Here is a 23,498-nt window from a genome sequence, read left to right on the forward strand (position 1 = left end):
TATGGGAATCAGGACATTCGCTTCAAAATCACAAGCTACTAAAGATAGAAAATATAAACAGATGGGAGTTTGGAGCTAAGTGGGAATGATTAGAACCTCAGCCTTGTTCAATTTAAATTTGACAAATGTTTGATAAGACACACAGTTCTTAATGTTCTCCAAGTATATTGACAAAGCAAACACAGTAGTATGGACATGACAGTAGGGTAGGCAGACTTTACAGCTCTGCATATTTTGGTTCAAGGATTATTTACTGAATATATTAAAAAAGTGACACGGCCAGCATTGAACCTTGAGAATTAAGGAGCAGTACAGTGAAATACATCAACATGAGTATTAATCCACTCTCTCAAAGTGACAGTTTTCTGCTGATTCCTAGCTGATGATATTAAACAGTATGGTAATATGAGGAAGGAGTAGCATCGATAGTCTGTCACTTTATTATGCAAAAGTGGTTGTTTCATTAGTATAACGTAACAGTGTCCTGCAACAAGGCAACTAGTGAAACGATGCATTAATAAATGTACGGCCAAATCTTGAGGTTCTTACCAAGGTAAAATTCCCAATGGGAGTTAAGTGCTCTCTAAGGTGAGTAGGGTACAATAATAGGGCCCAGTGTCATTAACATCATTCACTACTATGCACAGATCAGAAGGAAGATCTGACGGTTGTAGCACATGATTAATCTTGGGGCAAAATTTCCAAAGGAGCCTCAATCCAAGCCAGCCTCAATTTGTACATGCAAGTTTTCTTTGCACGCGTCGCTTGCAGAACTATGGGTACAGACTCAGTTTGGCAAATGCGTTGACAAATTGGATAGAATTTACATCCCGTTCGCATATTTGATAGTGTGAAAAACTGGGTGTTATTTGCACATCTCCAGTGGAACCTCAGAGTTACAGACACCTCGGGAATGGCGGTTGTCCGTAACTCTGAAATGTTCGTAACTCTGAACAAAGCACAGTTCGGGCTCCAGATCCAGCAGCTGACACGCCAGGCCAGGATTCAGCAGCAGCTGAGCCCCCTACTCCGTCCCCCAGCATGAGACCCCAGTGCTGCTCCTGCTCTGCTGGCTCTGGCTTCCTTGGGCTGGCAGCCCCAGTGTCTTGCTGTAAGTGTTTGCCCTGCGAGTGGGGGTGGGGTGGGAACAGGCAGCCCAGATGTGCCTACCTTTAATACGCAACACAGGCCCAGTACAGTACATGTTACGTGTGTGTGTGTGTGTGTGTGTGTGTGTGTGTGTGTGCGCGCGCGCTGCTGCCACCTGATTGGTTACTTCCAGTTTCACATAGTGTCCAGTTGACCAGTCAGTCCATAACTCTGGTGTTTGCATCTTTGAGGTTCTACTGTATGTGTGTATACAGATAGATGTCATGTCTGGATAATTTGAACCAACAGTCCTAGGCAAAGCATTCAGAAAAAGTAAGATGGTAAACAAAATTCTGAGGTCTTTGAACAGTTGTACTGATACAAGTTTGAGAAAATTATTTTAGCATGGTGTTTATTAGAGACTGGTGATTAAGGCCACAGAATGAAGGGGAGAAGTTGGATTCTTTCAAACTGTGTACATCATAGAATATCAGGGTTGGAAGGGACCTCAGGTGGTCAGCTAGTTCAACCCCCTGCTCAAAGCAGGACCAATCCCCTGCCCTAAATCCCAAAATGGCCCCCTCAAGGATTGAACTCACAACCCTGGGTTTAGCAGGCCAATGCTCAAACCACTGAGCTATCCCTCCCCCCATGAGGCTTGTGCCCCGTGAGCACACCTGTCATGTTCTAAAACAATACCATGTTCCCCAGTGAGTCCTCAAAAGAGAAGGAATACCTTTGAGTGTTATTTAATAATTAGCACTTATATGGTGCCTTTTCACACATACCTCTTAAAGCAGTTTATAAAGATCAATATGCAGCATGAGACCCATTTTTCGGATGGGAAACGGAAGAAAAGAGAGTTTAAGTGATTTACCCAAGGTCACACAAGTCAGCGACAAAGGCAGAACTAGAACCCACATCTTCTGAATTTGAGAGATACCATTGCTAAACTCTGAAGTCTTGGTATACAGTAGGAAAGAGGCATTGAAAGCTGGTATTGAACACAGTACATAAATGAAAAGAGCTACAAAATGACAATGTTAATTCTCTCAGACTTTTGTAACAGAGAAAATCGTCTGTGTTGAAGGAAAAAGAGCAGGGAAATTATCTCCAAAGAGATATATCTATTTTCCTTCCTGACCTCAGCCCTATGATTGAAGGTAAAAGGAATAATAGCTTGCTACTAAAACAGAACATTTCTGTTCACCACCAGGCAAAGTTTACTTAGAAAGGATCACTTATAAAAATAAATGTTTTATTTTCTTCAATAAATTCTTTGTACGCAGGCATTAGATAGAGCTAAGAAAGAAAGTTCTTCAGTATACTATGAAACCTTGGATTCCATTGACTGACCTTTCATTATGTAGGATATATTAATAAGCTCTTTGGGGCAAGAACTATTTTTTAAAAGATATATACACACACACACAGTTGAGTTCTGATCCTTGAGAGGGCTGCTAGCTGCTACTACAATATAAATAATAAATGGTAATTAATACTACCTATGGTCAAATAGCCTGAGTAAAAGTGCTATGCCCACAAGAACTACTTTGGGGTGGGAAGGAAACAGACTCCTTGCTCATAGGCAAAATATACAGTGAGATACGGCTACTACTTCAGCCGGTGGCAAATACAGTCCACAGCATCCTCCAAGAGATTTGTGGCTCATTTCTAATCTATACAAGTTCTTATACTGCCTTCATCACTACAGTATCTGAGAGCCTTCCAGTAGTGTATTAAGCAACATGACTAACGCCTCTCACATGTGGTTCATTCTCTCTTCATCCTATCCCCAGAGGTTAATTGTGAGTGCTGTGTTTAGGTTTGGTAGGGCTTTTTAACATACAAATACACACATGTATATATATGTACCCACTGCTATATATTTATATTAGAGAAGACAAAGTCAAAAGACTCCACCATGCATTTGAATGGAAGGTGGTGAGGTTTGTGGTGGTCCTTAGTTCCTGTGTGACTTTATTACTGTGACATGCTATACCTCAAAGTAGCACCCTGGAATCCCCATATTCACCACTGTCATCTAATTATGATCTGTATTGTACAATGCATGCCTTGTATGGTATAGTTTTAAAAGTCTTGATCTGTTGAATCTTAATATCCTGTTGTATTGCATGTACTATCATTGTATGTGAAGTTATAAAATATTGCCTTATGTGCTACTGAAATATGTTGTGAGGTTGGGAGATGCCCACAGCTGGACTTTCATAGGAACAAAGGAGCACCTATCACTAGCCAGACAGGCATTAATGACCCATTAAAAAGAATTCACTATCCCAGAGACTTCCCAGAAAGAGCACCTATGCAAGGGGGACTGCCTGACCAGTGGGGACTGCCTGACCCCCACATCACAGCAAGGATCATTCTTGCACCTGGAAGAAAGTATAAAAGATGGAGAATGACATCATCACTTGGCCTCTCCCCCCCGCCCCATCTAAGCACCTGGAAGATCATCTGGAAGACATAGACTTTGAACTAGGGAGATTGGTCCCAGGCTGGAAGAGAGCTCAGTCTGAGTATTGAGAACTGTGAGCTGCCTGTAACATCTGTTAGGGGGAGAGACTGCTTGATTGAAATATTGGTTAGTCTGTTAAAGTCAGTGATTTAGAGTGCATTTCCATTTTTATTTCTTATGTAACCAACTCTGATCTCTAAATCTGTTTTATGTTTTATCTAAAACAGTATGGTTTTGTTTGAAGTGCTTGGGGAATCTCAGCTCAGATTACAAAAGTTGGTGCATGTCCAATTTCCTATGACAAAATGGCAAACTAATTATATATGGAGATATACCTATCTCATAGAACTGGAAGGGACCCTGAAAGGTCATTGAGTCCAGCCCCCTGCCTTCACTAGCAGGACCAAGTACTGATTTTGCCCCAGAACCCTAATTGGCCCCCTCAAGGACTGAACTTACAACGCTGGGTTTAGCAAGCCAATGCTCAAACCACTGAGCTATCCCTCCCCCCCAAATAAACTTGCACTGTCCAAGGAAGTCTTGAGCAGTGTAAGATGGTACATTTCTGAGGTGCAAAGCTGGGGGCAGAGGCGATTGGCATTTCTCTGTATGATTCGTGAGTGGCTCAGGGAGCATTCATGTAATTAGGTGGATGTGGGATGCACATGCTGATAGCTTTGTGAGAGACAACCCATGGTGGAGAATTAAGGGAGCACAGCAGTCCCACAGTTCCAGGTTGTACCTGAGGGATCCGGCTATAATTACACAGTTACCTGCTCCCGAGGAAGCTCTGTCTTATGTGCAGTGCAGTTCTGCACTGTGCCCAGTCCTCAGTGGTCATACTCAAAGTCCCTCCTTCTCGAGACTAGCTGCAAGTCAGGGTCAGATATTTAGTAGTGTGTACACAAACATATATGCATAATATTAATGTACAATTATTGTGAATGCGCACACACTCAAAATAATTGTTTTTGTACAACCTGTATATGCATAATTCTAAATATCTGCCCCTCAGCTCTCAGATTCTGCCCTGACTCCTTATTGGTGTTGCCATACACACTCTTTCAACTTCCCCCTCGTCTACTGAGTTGAGGGAAAGGGATATAACAGATGTTAGCTAAAAGGAGCAATCCCTCCTTCCTTACAAGAATTCCTAAAAACAGTCTTCTGTCTCCAGTGAACTGTCAAACTAAAATAGATTAGTATTATTCTACACACTACTGTGTACATCATAGACATGTATTTTAATTCATAGAACACAGAATCTTAGAAATGCTATAAAATAGGCAAAAGTATTCAACAAAGAAGGCATATCCAAACTTATTAATAAAACTGGTTTCAAGCAACCATTATTAGTGCTCATGAGTGTTCTGAATTTTTCTTCATATCGGACTTCATTTTGTATTGTCATGCATGAGGAGAACAATAATAAAAAGAAAACTTTTCTTCAAAGTTATGATGACACTTTCACATTCTGCAACTTACTAATGTTCCTGGAAGCCAAGGACAGCTTTTACGATTCTCTGGTTACCTAATTTATTGTTTATAATGTACTGAAGTTCATTTAATCTCCTGGTATATGAGATTTAACTGCCTTGGACTTTTTTTATTTTATGATTTCCTTTAAAAAAATAAAAAAACCTTGTTTCTACTCATGTAAAATGCTACATAATTTCATAGATGCATGAAGAAATAATATTAGACCCTACATGTTAGAGACAATGCATAAATACATTTGGTAAAGCAGCTCTTCTGAGGCATATTTTCTAGCTCTCAAAGGGAAGTCCAGCTGTCATTGACTTCTTGAGTTATCTTTGTGGGACACAGTATTAATCCATTTACAAATCCCAATTTTTCAGTTGTCAGGTTCCTTTCAAATACGAGGGTAAACAGCAACAGAAAGGACAGCAAACAGTAATGAAGTGTAAGCCAGATTTACCTACTACAGATCCCTGATGGTAAACAAATACACGCTGGCCTGTCACTTCAAGACCAGAAGGAGCTATTTGCTTAGCATTTAACAGAATTAAAAGCACTGTTATCTTGTTCCAGGAAGCAATCCAAACATTTTAGATTTGCATTAGAGATGCAGCAGTCAGTGCAGAATAGTGACTAAGTGTGGCCTTGTGTCCTTGAAACAGTTATGTAAAACTGCAGGGCCTCTGCGGGATATAAATTAATCTCTCATATCCTCTCTTAAAAAAAAAAGATAGTGCTCAGGAAAACAGCTCATTCTAAACATTAATACACTTGGGCTTGCTTTTGTCAGAGTGATAGTACCTGTTAATTCAGATCATTCTACTGTACTGTACTTTCAGGCTGGCTAATGCCTTCTCTCCCTCTTCTTATTCATGACCTCTAACTGGGCAAATCAGTCACACCAAATTTTCCTGCCTGCAGCAAAACAGAGCTAAAGTTCTATATATTGTACCGCGTTACCTATCCCATGGTAAAAACAGAGTGGAGACAGGGCACTGTAGTTTGACCACAAGGTAAACTAGATGAGGTCAAGGATAGATGGGAGGGTATAGAACTGACCTCGTCTAACAACCTTGCGGTAAGATCTGCAAGTGCCTTTTCTACATTTAGGATTTTACAGTGCATTAATTATGTTGCTGTAAAAAACCACATTTTTGTCAGTAAAGGCAAAGCTTTAAGAGTTTGCCGAGTGCCCACCTTTGGGCCTCCTATACCCTGGGGCCCACAGGGACCAAATCAGGCAGCCCATGCTGCCAACATGTCATAAGGCACTTTAACCATGCTCACTTTCTCCTGGACATGCCCACAACACTGGGCACACATGACAAACCCACGAAAAAACGCAGAAATTGGGCTTGTTTTTGGCTTAATTGGCTTGTGAGTTGCTTGTTAGCTAGTTTTTGGCTTGTAGCTTGTTGCTTTTTGTAGCTTCTTTTTTTGTTTTGTTTTGTTTTGTTTTTGATTGGCTCCCGGCAAGCAGGGGCAAGGGGCAAGCAAGGGCAAGGGTAGGAGAGAGTCAGGCGCGCACAGCGGGCCCACCACAGTCCCAGACTGCACGCGGGCGGGATCTAGTCATATAGAGTGTGACTTAGGGATTGACTTGTTTTGGCCTTGTTTTGAAATGGGATTAGCTTGATTTTTGGCTTATTGTGAAAGTCGGGGTGCTTATTTACCGCGTGAAAGTTGGCAACTGAGGCACTTGGGAATGAGAAGGGATGTAGCATAGATTCCTCGAAGGGGAATCCTAAGGGTTCAGATTCTCTGGCTTTTGGAGCTGCTTTGTGTTGCCAAAGCAGGACAAAGCAGCTCCCTCGATGCCAGGGAGCTTCATTGTACAGTGAGTATCTGTAGAAATACAGAATGGAAATGTCAGTTAGCCAAGATTGTGGCCATTGGGGGCACAAACTGCAGAGAGCTACTGACCAAAACCCCTATACATTACCTATATGATGCAGTATAGTATCACCTGAGATGACCCATACTAGGGTTACCATACGTCCGGTTTTTTCCGGACATGTCCGGCTTTTCGGCAATCAAACCCCCGTCCGGGGGGAATTGCCAAAAAGCCGAACATGTCCGGGAAAAATGCCGGCCGGGCACCTCCCCTCCCGCGGCTGCTCTGCTCCTCCCCTGACTCTTCGGCTCTGTTTAAGAGCCGAGCCGCCCGAGCGCTATGGGCTTCAGGCAGCCCCCTTGCCTCCGGACCCCAGCCGCCGGCCGGGCACTTCCCCTCCTGGGCTCCGGCGGCGCAGGGTCCGGAGGCATGGGGGCTGCCTGAAGCCGGTAGCGCTCGGGCAGCTCGGCTCTTAAACAGAGCCAAAGAGTCAGGGGAGGAGCAGAGCCTCCGGCCGCGGCGGCTCTGCTCCTCCCCTGACTCTTCGGCTCTGTTTAAGAGCCGAGCGCTACGGGCTTCGGGCAGCCCCCATGCCTCCGGACCCTGCGCCGCCGGAGCCCAGGAGGGGAAGTGCCCGGCCGGGGGCGCAGGGTCCAGAGGCATGGGGGCTGCCCGAAGCCCGAGCGCTACCGGCTTCACGGTTTGCCGGGCAGCCTCCAGACCCTGCGCCCCCGGCTGCGCGCTTCCCCTCCCGGGCTCCGCTGCGCTGGGGAAGCACCAGCCGGGGGCGCAGGGTCTGGGGGCTGCCCGGCAAACCGTGAAGCCGGTAGCTCTCGGGCAGCCCTTTTCGCGTGGCTGGGAGTGGGAGGGAGGAGGGGGCGGAGTTAGGGCGGGGAAGGGGCGGAGTTGGGACGGGGCTGGGGTGGGAAATGGGCGGGGCCAGGGCCCCGTGGAGGGTCCTCTTTTTTTATTTGTTATATATGGTAACCCTAACCCATACAATGGTTCCGCATTACCCCCAAACTTATTTAATTTAGTTCACCTGTCCAGATCTTCTCTCTCTCTCTCTCTCTCTCTCTCTCTCTCTCACACACACACACACACACACACCCTCCCTCTGACTCCAGACCCCAGCAGAAGGCAGTTTATTTCTGACTTGGTGATGAAGCAACTCCAGACACACCAATTGGCTACTGGGCAGCACTTTGGGGTTACCAGGGAAGAGAGTACAAGCCCTTAGGTTCTGACATGTCTTGCAGAAGCTGCTTGCTCCCTAGCAGGCCTGCACAAGGAGCACATAAATAGTATTATGCAGCTCTTCAGGACTGATCAACATAGAAAATGAACCCTACTTCCTCTTATGCTATCTCTACACTGCACTGCAGTGTGGACTGTGAGGGGTGAATTGCTGCATGCAACAAAGTGCTGTCACTTCCCTGTGTGGATGCTGTTGGCACACACTAGAAGGTACCTAAACAACAAGGAGTCTGGTGGCACCTTAAAGACTTACAGATTTATTTGGGCATAAGCTTTCGTGGGTAAAAACCTCACTTCTTCAGATGCATAGAGTGAAAGTTACAGATGCAGGCATTATATACTGACACATGGAGAGCAGGGAGTTACTTCGCAAGTGGAGAAACAGTGTTGACAGGGCCAATTCAATCAGGGTGGATGTAGTCCACTCCCAATAATAGATGAGGAGGTGTCAATTCCAGGAGAGGAAAAGCTGCTTCTGTAATGAGCCAGCCACTCCCAGTCCCTATTCAAGCCCAGATTAATGGTGTTGAATTTGCAAATGAATTTTAGTTCTGCTGTTTCTCTTTGAAGTCTGTTTCTGAATTTTTTTTGTTCAATGATAGTGACTTTTAAATCTGTAATAGAATGACCAGGGAGATTGAAGTGTTCACTTACTGGCTTATGTATGTTACCATTCCTGATGTCCGATTTGTGTCCATTTATTCTTTTGCGGAGGGACTGTCCGGTTTGGCCGATGTACATGGCAGAGGGGCATTGCTGGCACATGATGGCATATATAACATTAGTGGATGTGCAGGTGAATGAGCTCTTGATGGTGTGGCTGATGTGGTTGGGTCCTCTGATGGTGTCGCCAGAGTAGATATGGGGACAGAGTAGGTAATGAGGTTTGCTACAGGGATTGGTTCCTGGGTTGGTGTTTCTGTGGTGTGGTGTGTAGTTGCTGGTGAGTATTTGCTTCAGGTTGGGGGGTTGTCTGTAAGCGAGGACTGGCCTGCCTCCCAAGGTCTGTGAGAGTGAGGGATCATTTTCCAGGATAGGTTGTAGATCGTGGATAATGCGCTGGAGAGGTTTTAGCTGGGGGCTGTATGTGATGGCCAGTGGTGTTCTGTTATTGTCCTTGTTGGGCCTGTCCTGTAGTAGGTGATTTCTGGGTACCCGTCTTGCTCTGTCAATCTGTTTCCTCACTTCCCCAGGTGGGTATTGTAGTTTTACGAATGCTTGATAAAGATCTTGTAGGTGTTTGTCTCTGTCTGAGGGGTTGGAGCAAATGCGGTTGTATCTTAGGGGTTGGCTGTAGACAATGGATCGTGTGATGTGTCTTGGATGGAAGCTGGAGGCATGTAGGTACGTATAGCGGTCAGTAGGTTTCCGGTATAGGGTGGTGTTTATGTGACCATCACTTATTTGCACTGTAGTGTCCAGGAAGTGGATCTCTTGTGTGGACTGGTCCAGGCTGAGGTTGATGGTGGGGTGGAAATTGTTGAAGTCCAGGTGGAATTCTTCAAGGGCCTCCTTTCCGTGGGTCCATATGATGAAGATGTCATCAATGTAGCGCAAGTAGAGGAGGGGCACTAGGGGACGAGAGCTGAGGAAGCGTTGTTCTAAGTCAGCCATAAAAATGTTGGCATACTGTGGGGCCATGCGGGTACCCATAGCAGTGCCACTGACTTGAAGGTATAAGTTGTCCCCAAATCTGAAGTGGTTGTGGGTGAGGACAAAGTCACAAAGCTCAGCCGCCAGGCGTGCTGTGGCCTCATCAGGGATACTGTTCCTGACAGCTTGTAGTCCATCCACACGAGGATAAATGGACACAAATCGGACATCAGGAATGGTAACATATATAAGCCAGTAAGTGAACACTTCAATCTCCCTGGTCATTCTATTACAGATTTAAAAGTCACTATCATTGAACAAAAAAACTTCAGAAACAGACTTCAAAGAGAAACAGCAGAACAAAAATTCATTTGCAAATTTAACACCATTAATCTGGGCTTGAATAGGGACTGGGAGTGGCTGGCTCATTACAGAAGCAGTTTTTCCTCTCCTGGAATTGACACCTCCTCATCTATTATTGGGAGTGGACTACATCCACCCTGATTGAATTGGCCCTGTCAACACTGGTTCTCCACATGCGAAGTAACTCCCTGCTCTCCATGCCTCAGTATATAATGCCTGCATCTGTAACTTTCACTCTATGCATCCGAAGAAGTGAGGTTTTTACCCACGAAAGCTTATGCCCAAATAAATCTGTTAGTCTTTAAGGTGCCATCAGACTCCTTGTTGTTTTTGTAGATACAGACTAACACGGCTACCCCCTGATACTAGAAGGTACCTAGTTTATGTTAACATAGACCTCTTCAAACAGGTACAAATAGAAAAGGGTTTATAGTATGAATCAGATATTCAATTCTGTGTAACAACACAGTGATAATGGACAAGGAAGTGGGAGGGGTTGTTGTATTCACTTGAGTATTTAAATTAAAGTGATAAACATGAAAGCTGTTTTCCCCCCACAGTGCCCATTCTTCTTTTCTCAATATTTTTTCTTCTTCATGGATAGAGCTGCAGAGATACGAATGAAGTCACATGATAGCAGTGTGAATGAAAAGACAGATTTTGCAACACACAGTATAGATATTCTAGATAAATAACACTGAGATTTAATGATGGACTGAAAGGAAAGGAGAGATAAAAAGAGCACCACACACTGCAAGTGAATAGTCAGCTAGAAACAGGAGAACTAAACTGGATTTTAGGCTAAAATGAACCGAGATCTCCATCAAGAGTTTGCTTAATACCGTCAGCAAACCACTCAAGGAGGATCGTATACTAACGCAGAGGGAAAGAATACATAATTTAAAGACTCCAGCAGAGACACTCATTTTCTGTGTATTCCAACCAGCTAAATCCTTCACAGGCCCCAATTCAGCTGGCCTGGAAGCAAAGCTAAACATTATCATTTGTTCTCAATCTCTGCAGCCCAGATTTTCAAAAGCCTTTTGCTTTTGGACATCATGGGGCCATGAGCAAAAGCCCTAGCTGGGGCTTTAAATATTTTTATAAGCAGGACATATAATATCAAGCCGGCCTTCTTACAAAAATGAAAAACCCATTTGAGTTTGTGACAAAGTCTGTAAAATATTCTCCTTTCTTCATCTAGAGTGAAATGAGCTTGGCACCATGTGTAGCTCTGAATAGTAATCTACATGTAAATCAGTAGCAGCCCATGACCTGAAAAACCTTATTCTCAGAAGATCACAGTCTTCAGCCAAAGGAGGGGAAGAAAATACATATTGATACAATTGTAGATGCATTGTTAGCCGTACAAATGTTCACTAGAAAATAAGAGTCTGACTCCAGGATGAAATGGCTCATAGATGTATAACCAGCATAACATCTCATTAGGGCAGCTCCCTTTCACTGTCTGTTCTGAAGTAATGATTTGAAACTAAACATTGTGGTGTAAAAGAAAACATTCTCACCTCCCACACGAATACATTTCTCTGATTTTGGCTGTGATGACTGCTGCTTATAAAGGATTTTGTTTTACAGCATGTGTCCCATTATGTGTTTCTATAATCTCATTTAGTATATATGTCATTTGTTTATCTAGGTTAGTTTTCCTATAGGAGGGCTGCTTTTTTCTCCTTAAACTGAAGGGCCAAATTTTGCTTTAAAGTCAGTGGACTTGCACAGGATATAAACCATGGCAGAGTTTCACCCTAGTGTTGTTTATTTGTCTTTAGAGAATGCACCATTTAGGTTGTTATTATTATTATTATTATTTTTGTACTGAGTGCATCTCTCAGTGGATGCTGCTGCTAAGAAGTTAAAAAAAACCACCACCACGAGGCTGCAGTAAACAGCTCTTTACCATAGAACATCATTGACACATTCCTGCTATTCACTACTTGAACAGCAAAAAGTTAGAAGTGATTCATGAACATTGCCTGCCACTGAGCAGTTTGAGAATCTGCATTACCTCAAGGTCATACAAATTCATGTCTTTGTCCAAATTATAACCTACCGTCCATCTCTTCATGAGCCTTTTGACATAATCACTAGATTATACCTTAAACTGGTATTTTCATGCCCAGGGCATACTCCCGCTGCCTTTTGTCTCTTATGGCTGAATTGCATTCTCCAACATATGGAGCACATCAATGCATATCTTTAAAAAAAAAAAAGCTATTTCTCTGTTTGCCTTACAAGCATCTGAATTTCACCTGCAGACAATGCATGGTACATATCAGAAGGCAGGATCAAGTCTTTGTCTCTCATTTATTAGGCAGCAGAATTAAAACAAACAAAAGGAAGTAGGCCAAGACTATAATAGGGTTCAAAAAAGAACTAGATACATTCATGGAGGAGAAGTCCATCAATGGCTATCAGCCAAAATGGGCAGGGATGGCGTCCCTAGCCTCTGTTTGCTAGAAGCTGGGAATGGGTGACAGGAAATTGATCACTTGATGATTACCTGTTTTGTTCATTCCCTCTGGGGCACCTGGCATTGGCCACTGTTGGAAGACAGGATACTGGGCTAGATGGACCTTTGGTCTGACCCAGTATTGCCATTCTTATTTTCTTATTGATGGAGAAACAAGAACAACCTTGTCTTTTCATAAGCATACAAAGCTTTGGTCACTCATGTGTTTAGAATACTCAATTTTCTTTGATGTTAGAAGGAACAGCATCAGGTCTATCTATCTACTTATAAGATGCAATATGATAATTTGAAGTTTAATAAAGGGGGCAAGGACTGCACAACCCAAGAATAAACAGAAGCAGTTATATAAATAATCACATTAGAGTAGAATAACTGCTTTGGGCAATGTACAGGAAGAATCCCTATCCTCCAAATCTTTGCCCATTTTTAGAACTAAAATCAAACCTTTTCTGATCTCATGAAATATGAATCCCCCGCCCCCCCCAGGAATGGAATTAGAAGTGCCAAAACACTGTTAGAAAGACAGTTCTCAGAGGACTCAACATGTCATTTAGGCATACCTCAGAGTAAAGGGTGGTGCAAAGTCACTCCATCCCTGGTGAGAGCATGGGGAGGAATTCTGCTGCCTCTCTGAACATCCTGCCACAAAGGGAAAATTCGCCTGCTATTTTCCTTTCTGGAATGCTGCTTACTCTCTCCTGCTTCATGAGTAATGCATTAGGGGGCCAGTTCATGGCCCCATCTCATTTCTACCTCTCCCTTTCCTCTTTGAAGTGTCATCCCTCCTGAATGCATAGGGACAGAGCAATGCTTGTCCTCTACTGAGTGCAGGAGCTGCTATTTGCCTTACCACATGTGGGTTGTTCAAAAGAGGGGGAAATATCCTTGTTTCCCTCCCTACTATACACCAGTATGAGAGGCAAACAGAATTCGGTCCACAGTATCTGTAGGCTAAGCTGGAAGTAGAAATGCCAGAAAATGTATTGAGATCGGCAGGCCTACGACATTTAAATAAGCATGCAAATTTAGCAGAATTGAATTCAGTACCTTTGGAGTACTTTGGTTGGAAATTTTCAGACAGAACCTTTTTCCATTAGAAAATGCTGATTTGCTGCAACTGAAACATTCTGTAGGAACATGGCAATGTTGACCTAATTCTAATGGAAATGTCTATCTGCCTGGTTTCCTGCCCACTCACCCATCCAGTCTCCGAGCTCTTCAGCAGCCCACCTGGTGGACTAGCAGTGAGCTGAGAGCCTAGAAGTTCTACAGGCCATGGATCCCAGGCTCGTATCTCCTTAGCAGTCTGGGCTCCCAGGTCACTAGCTCCAGAGCAGCCCACCACACAGGCTGCCCTGGAGCTGGGGTTACTAGGGCTTCCATGGTCCCTAGCATCGGGGCAGGCCAGAAGCTTTAGAAGTCCCAATTCCCATGCTTCCCTGGCTCCTAGAGTTGCCTGGCTCCTCAGCCTGGCAGGCTGCCAGGGCTTCAGCCAGCTTGGGGAGAATCAGAAATGTTTTGGAAAGGGCAAAATGAAATGCCATTTCAACGCAAAATTTTGGAATTCCCATTCTGTAAGAAATTTTGAAATTTAATTTCTTCCTTTTCATTTTTTTTTTTAAATTTCAGAATTACCCCCGGGACAGGAATTCCAGTTTCCAGATGGTTCTATTTTGGCTCTTTGCCCGCTGCTTAACAATATCCAACATAGGGCAAGATTAGAGCCAAAGCAGTAAAGTTTGATCCAAAGCCAAAGTTGTATACAGTTGCAGGATTTAGGACGAATGCCTGACAGAGGAAAAGGCCAGTTGTGAAGTTCAGGGGTATTTATATCTGGGATTTTGATTTTAGTTCAGATCAATCTCTTGTCAAAATACATTACGTCAGTGGGTGGTACCAAATAACCTGCAGTCAGTACTTGAAAGCTGCTAATAATTCCACACACCACAAAAAGACTACTGCACACCTAAATATACAGCTAAAATGCCCTAAAGCTAAGTATAAACATCTGCTGGAAGTAGGGAATCTCATTCAGCTCTCACTTACACCAAGCTAATTGAGATGCAACTCCACCGAAGTCATTGGCATATTGGTACGAGATCAGAACCAGGGTCAACATTGTAAAATGATTTATATATTCTATTACCAAATTAAAAATCATAAGAACTGTAAATGCCATGTTTAAATCTGAGGATTTCCATGCTCTACTCATGGCTGAGAAACATTCAGGCACACAGGACAGCAGCAGCTACAAGGATATTTGAATGTTAATTGCTCCTAAAATTCCAGCTTGAGCAATCATAGCTGTAACCATGTAAAAATATCCTATTTTTCCAGAGTTTAGGACATAGGTAAACACAGCCATTTTAATTGTTCTGGGTGAGGATGATTACACAGAAATGATTAGCTTCAGTCATCAAGCTAATTTCCTGAAGCTTCTAAGAAACTCTTATACACTTGTAAAATCTTAAAAATAAATCATGTCTCCTTAGGAAGCATGTTTTTGATATTACGTCGTCTAGTTCATTAAGCACTGGATGGGCTGGTGGTATAATATATTGTATGAGAAATTTTAAAAGGCAAAAACTTCAAAGGAAAATTATGCTAAAACTAAAATATCTGCTCCCTTATTATGCAGTTCTCACCAGGAGAAAAATAACAGAGGTAGACTTTCCTTCATAATTTTTCATCTAAGAGTTTGAGGTCACCACAGTGCAGATTGAGGTGGCCAATGACAGCTGTAAGAAATTCAGAAGTGAATTAATTTTATAAAGTCTGAGGGCAAATCAGATTTATAAAAAAAAATAGTGTCTCTCTTCAGATGTAATCAGAATCCTAGCTTCCCTCTTTTGCACAGGAACTCTGAGAAGGAGGGCAAAGAGAGCTTTCCTTTGATTTCATAGATAATCCAATAAACAAAGCTTCCAGTTTATACTAAATTACTAGCTCTTATACTTTTACCATAAAATACTATCAGTTAAAATGACTACAATAAAAACAAACAAACAAAAACAACAAACCTTAAAAACCCTGAAATTTAAACTCAGCCGATTTTGAAAGAGGAGGAAGAATTAGAAAAAAAGATACAACATAATCCTAGTGATACAATCAGGAAGTATTGCAGATGTATTGACATCTACGATCATTATCCTTAGGGTTGCTAACTTAATGCCTACGTTCCTTTGCAGCAGAATCTGGAACAGAGCCTTATCAACATTCCCAGAAAAATGGTACTGTCAACAATTGCCTGTGTGATTAGGCACTTATCTTTTGATGTTCAGTTACCTTCTGCTTGTTAACCTTGTCAAGGAGGGGCACTGAAGAGAGCATCAACCAAATGAAACCTAAGGTAATTACTGTAATTCAGAGAGAAATATATTCACTAGAGGCAGGCAGTTCCACCCTCACAATCAACCTTTCTGCAACTCAAGGAAAACACAAACATGGCCTGGCTCAGACAAATTAGGCATGAACAAATGTTGCACATTAAATGAGTTAAAGGACCTTGTTGAAAATTGCAAGGGCTGCTTAGGGAAGCAATGAATCCCATTAAGGCAGAAATAGGCCTAAAAGGAAGTGGGCTTTTTGCAGAGACTTTTACACACATTTACAATAGTGAGTTCTAGTGGTAGACAAAACTCTCCAAATGCATCAAGGCTGATAATAGCACACAGCTCTTGGGGAGACATAATGAATGGGGAAACTACAGCCACAATTACCAAGTACTTCTTATATAGCACCTTTCTTCAGTAGATGTCAAAGTGCTTTACGAAAGGAGGGTATAAGGATCTAAACAGTTGTTTATACAAATGATTAAAATCATGTTAACTTGTAAACCTTTCCTAAGCTGGGAAAACAATATGCATATTGTTTTTGTTGGCATTCCCCAAATGAATTCCCATCTATTACACAGTATTTTGAATATCTACAGCTGAAAGAAGAATTATTCCTACATTACTATAACTTCTGGTACATCGATACAGCTAAATAATCCATCTGCATGAAGTACTTGGTCTTAATAGGTATTAGCCTTTCCTCCCACTATATTTATAGGAGGACTACTGTAGGTTATTATACTTAAAACTTTAATGGGAATGGGTTTGCTCCATTTCCCTTTTCTCTCAGTTTTCATACTAGTCATGGAGAACAATGTCATGACACCATTTTTCTGCATATTCACTTGGTCCACTCTGGAGGAAAAAGAAGAGCAGGTATGCATTAAAAAACATGTGATTTCCAATATTGTTTGAAGGTGGAATCAGAGAGCAAAGGGGCATAATGCTGTATTAATGCATAAAATATGCACACTTGTAAATTCAAAGGTTAAAGAGAACAAGCTGAATTAAGTTACAAAAGCATAATGAAAGGACAGTGCCGATACAGATCATAAGGTGCCATGTTTAGCATCAATCGTGCTGCATGTAATACAAAAGATTATTTTTCAAAAGCCTTACTGCAGTGTGTAACCTCACTACAATCACGACAATCACAAACATTGCAAAACGAGACTGATTTCCGTCATTTTTTTTTAAAACGGCATGATGATCGCATGCTAATTGTGTGGACCTGTTACTTTGAATAACAAATAGCCCTTTCCAAAAGGAGATTATGGGTAACAGCCCTTTGGGGTTGATTGTGTTCTTCATAATTAAAATCCCGATTGTGTTAAGAATTAGGAAATATATTCTTAAATCCATGGGCAGCTTACTGAGCAAGGAATAAATAGAACATGCTGATTTAGGGGCAAACCAGTGCTACAGTGCCTTTGGTCTGAATGAAAGAGACAAAGAAATTAGGAAGAAAAGAAGTACTCAGTAGGGCCAGCGCTAGCACTGCAAGGGTAATTTTAAAGATGATGTTATTTCTGCAATTAGTCATTCTTTAGTGCAAAAAACTCATCACAATTACTCCAGATTTACACCTATGTAACTGAATTATGCCTAGATCATGGCTGAAGCACCGTCTAGTGTGCATAAGAGGATTTGTGCAAGGATTGCCCTGCAGACAGAATTCATCCTGAGCAGACACAGGCAGCTCAGAGCACTGTGAAACCTACACCACCACTGCAAAGATGAATCATCACACAACCTCTCAGCCAGGTTTTCCTGCCTCCTTTCAGGCACTAGCAGTCAGAGTCTTCCTAGTGGCATTCTGAGGAGGGAGGTGGAAAGGATTCAGGGGAAGTCTTTCACGGAGGCCAGGCAGAATTTTGTCCACAATGTTGCATTAATAGATTTTGTTATTCAGGTGAACTGAAAAGCGGAATTGCTAGCAGTGTGGGATTCCCAGTTCAGCTCTGTTTGGAAACGACAACCTGAGGTAAACTGCCTGGTGTGCAAAGTGCCATTTAGAAACACGGCAGTGAAACTCACCCTGGCAACTCCAGAAAGGGAAAATCGCAGTTATGAAACTGCTGCCAGGATGCTTTTTCATCAGCAACCTGAAGAATTGCCTCCCTCCCTTCACAACCTGGCTATCTCAGGAGCTACTTCACTGTTACTACATTAAGAAGAAAACAAATCATACCTATTTTGGTGTGTGCATTGGGGTGGGGGTGGTTAGTGCTCTCTGAGGCGCAGGAAGATGTAGTTGAGGTTGAAAGGATTGTGGAAGAGAGACAATAACAGGGAGGGGGTTAGAGGCAGGCATGGTCAGAGGGATGGGGAAAGCAGAGAGGATGGTGGCATGAGAGGGGAGTAAGAGGATGAGCAAAAATATACCTCTAAATTTTAGAGTCTAAAACATGGGTGCAGCAGGTAGATAAAGGAGAGAAAAAGGCAGGAAGGCAGGGAGTGGAGCAAAAAAATGCAATGGAAGCATGGGAAATAATGAAAAACCTGCTCATCAATCTAAGCAGGATAGGGGCCAGGAACCACGGAGACACCCTTAGGGGTGGGGAACGCATGTCTTAGCCACAAGCAGCTTTCCACATGTGCAGTATTCCACATACGTCCTCCTTTTACCATGGGTGGGGCAGTTGCTTCACTCTTCTTCCCCTCCATTTTTATCCGTTCCTTTCCAAATTTGGTGAGTGGGAGGAGGGGGTTACCTGAGGCAACTGGGCACAGGCTCTGGGGCTTGTGTCCCATCCAGCACCACTGCCACTGGGCAGTGTGGGTGGCACAAGGCCAAGCGACTGACTCCCATTTGATGGTGGTAGTGGTGGTTGGAGAGGGGTGATACACTTTGCTTCCTAGACATGGTAATCATTGCTAGCTCGCTGCTTCAACACCGCTCTTAATCTACTTGTTGGATCTCCTATGATATCAGGAGTAGGCAACTTGCCAGTTTTGGAGTCTGGAAGGGATATTTTTTCTGCACATGGCAAACGTTGGTGTGGATTTTCTCTCCATCCACTTGGCATCCAGGAGGCATGGGCTTTTTTGTTTTGTTTTGTAGGAGGGGTGTTAAATTACAATTGTTACAACTTTGGTAGGTTCCAGTGTGGTTCGTGGGTTATGAGGTGCCCTACTGAGATCTCTGTAACCCTGTTGGCTGCCAAGGCCTTGGTCCTGAACACTCACATGGCATAGTGAGGGGATATTCCTCTACATCTGGCACAGCTTGTGGCTCCTTTCATCTCAGCTCTGGACTAGGAGTCTGGCTTCCAGTCAGGGTCCCTTGGAAGACCTGAGGCTAGAGAGAGAAGAGTCTTTTGAGATGGGCTGTATAGACCCTACTTTCCAACAGCCATCTGTGACTAAATACATGATCAGCAACAGCTGGAGGAAAAGGGTGCAGCTCAGGCTGCCAGAGAGACTGGGGGACCAAGGAAGCACCTCAGGAGTGAGCTGGAAAAGAGCTGTCTAAGGAACAGATCCATAAACTGCTTGGAGTGTGAAGTCAGATTGCTGGGAAAGAGTTAAGAGGGGCCAGACTTTCCAAGGCCCATGTTGTCGGTCCCTTGGGAAGATTACAATACAGGGATTAAAGAATAGCCAGCATTGGACAGATGACAAGGATAATGGGGTCCTAAAGGGCCAGTGTATCCTTAATAGTCTCTTAGGTACAGGGGAAAAGGAACAAAGCCCCATCATATTTTTACACTCATCCTCAGGAGTATTAATACCTCAAGGGCCATTGGTGCCAGCTGAGCTCTGCAATTGAACAGCCCTGCTGGGTAGCTGGGGGTGGTTACCCCAGTTTGATATTAGTTGTTAATTATGTTACAGACTCCAAATTTAAACACATCATGGTGTCTGTATTTATTTCATTGTTTCCATGTGTATACCTTCATGAGTCAATCCTGTATTTTGACTGATCAACAACTGTTTTTCATGGAAGGACAGTGACATGATTGAGATCTTGGAAGATGTAACTCTCAAAATAAGAACCAGTTCATAACTCAAACCACATCATGTATGGAGATTTATTTGGGTAACATTTTTACCCTATTAAAACAACAAGGAGTCTGGTGGCACCTTAAAGATTAACATTTATTTGGGCATAAGCTTTTGTGGGTAGAGTGCATAGAGTGAAAGTTACAGATGCAGGCATTATATACTGAGGCATGGAGAGCAGGGAGTTACTTCCCAAGTGGAGAACCAGTGTTGACAGGGCCAATTCAATCAGGGTGGATGTTGTCCACTCCCAATAATGGATGAGGAGGTGTCAATTCCAGGAGAGGAAAAGCTGCTTCTGTAATGAGCCAGCCACTCCCAGTCCCTATTCAAGCCCAGATTAATGGTGTTAAATTTGCAAATGAATTTTAGTTCTGCTGTTTCTCTTTGAAGTCTGTTTCTGAAGTTTTTTTGTTCAATGATAGTGACTTTTAAATCTGTAATAGAATGACCAGGTACTGGCTTATGTATGTTACCATTCCTGATGTCTGATTTGTGTCCATTTATTCTTTTGCGGAGGGACTGTCCGGTTTGGCCAATGTACATGGCAGAGGGGCATTGCTGGCACATGATGGCATATATAACATTAGTGGATGTGCAGGTGAATGAGCCCTTGATGGTGTGGCTGATGTGGTTGGGTCCTCTGATGGTGTCGCCAGAGTAGATATGGGGACAGAGTAGGCAATGAGGTTTGCTACAGGGATTGGTTCCTGGGTTGGTGTTTCTGTGGTGTGTAGTTGCTGGTGAGTATTTGCTTCAGGTTGGGGGGTTGTCTGTAAGCGAGGACTGGCGTGCCTCCCAAGGTCTGTGAGAGTGAAGGATCATTTTCCAGGATAGGTTGTAGATCGTGGATAATGCGCTGGAGAGGTTTTAGCTGGGGGCTGTATGTGATGGCCAGTGGTGTTCTGTTATTGTCCTTGTTGGGCCTGTCCTGTAGTAGGTGATTTCTGGGTACCCGTCTTGCTCTGTCAATCTGTTTTCTCACTTCCCCAGGTGGGTATTGTAGTTTTACGAATGCTTGATAAAGATCTTGTAGGTGTTTGTCTCTGTCTGAGGGGTTGGAGCAAATGCGGTTGTATCTTAGGGCTTGGCTGTAGACAATGGATCGTGTGATGTGTCTTGGATGGAAGCTGGAGGCATGTAGGTACGTATAGCGGTCAGTAGGTTTCTGGTATAGGGTGGTGTTTATGTGACCATCACTTATTTGCACTGTAGTGTCCAGGAAGTGGATCTCTTGTGTGGACTGGTCCAGGCTGAGGTTGATGGTGGGGTGGAAATTGTTGAAGTCCAGGTGGAATTCTTCAAGGGCCTCCTTTCCGTGGGTCCATATGATGAAGATGTCATCAATGTAGCGCAAGTAGAGGAGGGGCACTAGGGGACGAGAGCTGAGGAAGCGTTGTTCTAAGTCAGCCATAAAATTGTTGGCATACTGTGGGGCCATGCGGGTACCCATAGCAGTGCCACTGACTTGAAGGTATAAGTTGTCCCCAAATCTGAAGTGGTTGTGGGTGAGGACAAAGTCACAAAGCTCAGCCACCAGGCATGCTGTGGCCTCATCAGGGATACTGTTCCTGACAGCTTGTAGTCCATCCTCATGTGGAATATTGGTGTAAAGTGCTTCTACATCCATGGTGGCCAGGATGGTGTTTTCAGGAAGATCACCAATGCATTGTAGTTTCCTCAGGAAGTCGGTGGTGTCTCGAAGATAGCTGGGAGTGCTGGTAGCGTTGGGTCTGAGGAGAGAGTCCAAATAGCCAGATAATCCTGCTGTAAGAGTGCCAATGCCTGAGATGATGGGGCGTCCAGGGTTTCCGGGTTTATGGATCTTGGGTAGCAGATAGAATACCCCTGGTCGGGGTTCTGGGGGTGTGTCCATGTAGATTTGTTCCCGTACTGTAGCTGGGAATTTCTTGAGCAGATGGTGTAGTTTCTTTTGGTATTCCTCAGTGGGATCAGAGGATAGTGGCCTGTAGAATGTGGTCTTGGAGAGTTGCCTGGCAGCCTCCTGTTCATAATCCAACCTGTTCATTATGACTACAGCACCTCCTTTGTCAGCCCCTTTGATGATAATGTCAGAGTTGTTTCTGAGGCTGTGGATAGCATTGCGTTCTGTACAGCTGAGGTTATGGGACAAGTGATGTAGTTTGTCCACAATTTCAGCCTGTGCACGTCTGCGGAAGCACTCTATGTAGAGGTCCAGTCTGTCATTTTGACCGTCAGGAGGAGTCCACGCAGAGTTCTTCTTCTTGTAGTGTTGGTAGGAGGGTTCCTGTGGGTCAGTGCACTGTTCAGTGGTGCGTTGAAAATATTCCTTGAGTCGGAGACAACGAAAGTAGGCTTCCAGATCACCGCAGAACTGTATCGTGTTTGTGGGGATGGTGGGACAGAAAGAGAGTCCCCGAGATAGGACAGACTCTTCTGCTGGGCTAAGTGTGTGGTTGGAAAGATTGACAATGTTGTTAGATGAGTTGAGGGTACCACTGTTGTAGCCCCCTGTGGCAGGTAGGAGTTTAGATAGCTTACTGTCCTTTTTCCTCTGTAGAGAAGTGAAGTGTGCATTGTAAATGGCTTCTCTCATTTTTGTAAAGTCCAGCCACGTGGAAGTTTGTGTGGAAGGTTGGTATTGTATGAGAGTCTCCAGTTCTGAGAGCTCATTCTTGATCTTCTCCTGTCTGCTGTACAGGATGCTGATCAGGTGGTTCGTCAGTTTCTTTGAGAGTGTGTGGCACAGTCTCTCACCATAGTCAGTGTAGTATGTTGATTGCAATGGATTTTTTACCTTCAGTCCATTTGGTATGATGTCCATCTGTTTGCATTTGGAGAGGAAGATGATGTCTGTCTGTATCTGTGCAAGTTTTTTCTTGAGGTTGATGGATTTCCACTCCATACGGCTAAATTTAGTGCCTTGCGTGATGTCAAGTATCAGGGGGTAGCCGTGTTGTTTTTGTAGATACAGACTAACACGGCTACCCCCTGATACTTGACATTTTTACCCTATTGTTTTTCAGCTTCATACAACTCTGCATCATGTGGTTCTAGCCAAGCCAGATGGTTTGGAGCTGCCAAAATTCTGGGAATGTGAGAATAGCCATTCTTATGGATTTACTTTCCAGGTTCTTATAATACTCCTCATCATTGCAGCATCTGAGTGCAGTGTTTTCACCCTGAAATACCCACCAGAATTCTCTGTTCTCACAAGATTTCTAGTCCAATTTTGCAGACTCAAGATGTTTGGATAAGCATATAAGCTTCTGGGTGCTTATCTGTAGCAAACAGAAACTACTTGACCAATATGAATGGCTAATTTTCTAATACCATTTTATAATTACCATTACGATGTGAGTCCCTTGAAGTAGCATGCAAAACCATCAAAGATTATGCATGAGCAATAGCACTGAAATGGAGTCTAAAGAGATGACAACCATTTTACCAGCTTCCACTGGTTAAATAATATTGTAATGAACTGGATAGTGTCTATGTGTACTATTCCACTTTTCTGGCTAGAACTACTCATCTGTGTGTCATTGACCCTGTAGTGCTAACAGTTAGCAAAGGCTCTCTTTTAGTCAGATGGCA

The sequence above is a fragment of the Emys orbicularis genome, chromosome 2, assembly GCF_028017835.1.
Source record: "Emys orbicularis isolate rEmyOrb1 chromosome 2, rEmyOrb1.hap1, whole genome shotgun sequence".
In the NCBI taxonomy this organism is placed as follows: Eukaryota; Metazoa; Chordata; order Testudines; family Emydidae; genus Emys; species Emys orbicularis.